Below are 454 nucleotides of genomic sequence, written 5' to 3' on the forward strand. Positions count from 1 at the left end.
GATCTGTTCAAGAAAATTAGAAATACCAAGGGAACATTTCATGCAAAGATGGGCTCGATAAAGGACAGAAATGGTATGGACCTAACAGAAGCAGAAGATATTAAGACGAGGTGACAAGAATACACAGAACAACTGTACAAAAAACATCTTCACAACCCAGATAACCATGATGGTGTGATCACTCACCTAGAGCCAGACATCCTGGAATGGGAAGTCAAGTGGGGCTTAGAAAGCCTCACTACGAACAAAGCTAGTAGAGGTGATGGAATTCCAGTTGAGCTATTTCAAATCCTGAAAGATGATGCTGTGAAAGTGCTGCACTCAATATGCCAGTAAATTTGGAAAACTCAGCAGTGGCCACAGAACTGGAAAAGGTCAGTTTTCATTCCAATCCCAAAGAAAGGCAATGTCAAAGAATGCTCAAACTACCACACAATTGCACTCATCTCACATG

The 454-nt window shown here is 41.4% G+C and overlaps 1 protein-coding gene across 1 annotated transcript in view; it reads left to right on the forward strand.

The window, feature by feature from the left end:
* Positions 1 to 454, forward strand: part of GALNTL6 (polypeptide N-acetylgalactosaminyltransferase-like 6) — a 1,008,296-nt gene that overhangs the window by 908,873 nt on the left and 98,969 nt on the right. The gene's annotated exons all lie outside the window — the stretch shown is intronic.

Source organism: Bison bison, unplaced genomic scaffold, assembly GCF_000754665.1.
Source record: "Bison bison bison isolate TAMUID 2011002044 unplaced genomic scaffold, Bison_UMD1.0 scf7180017864143, whole genome shotgun sequence".
NCBI classification, from domain to species: domain Eukaryota; kingdom Metazoa; phylum Chordata; class Mammalia; order Artiodactyla; family Bovidae; genus Bison; species Bison bison.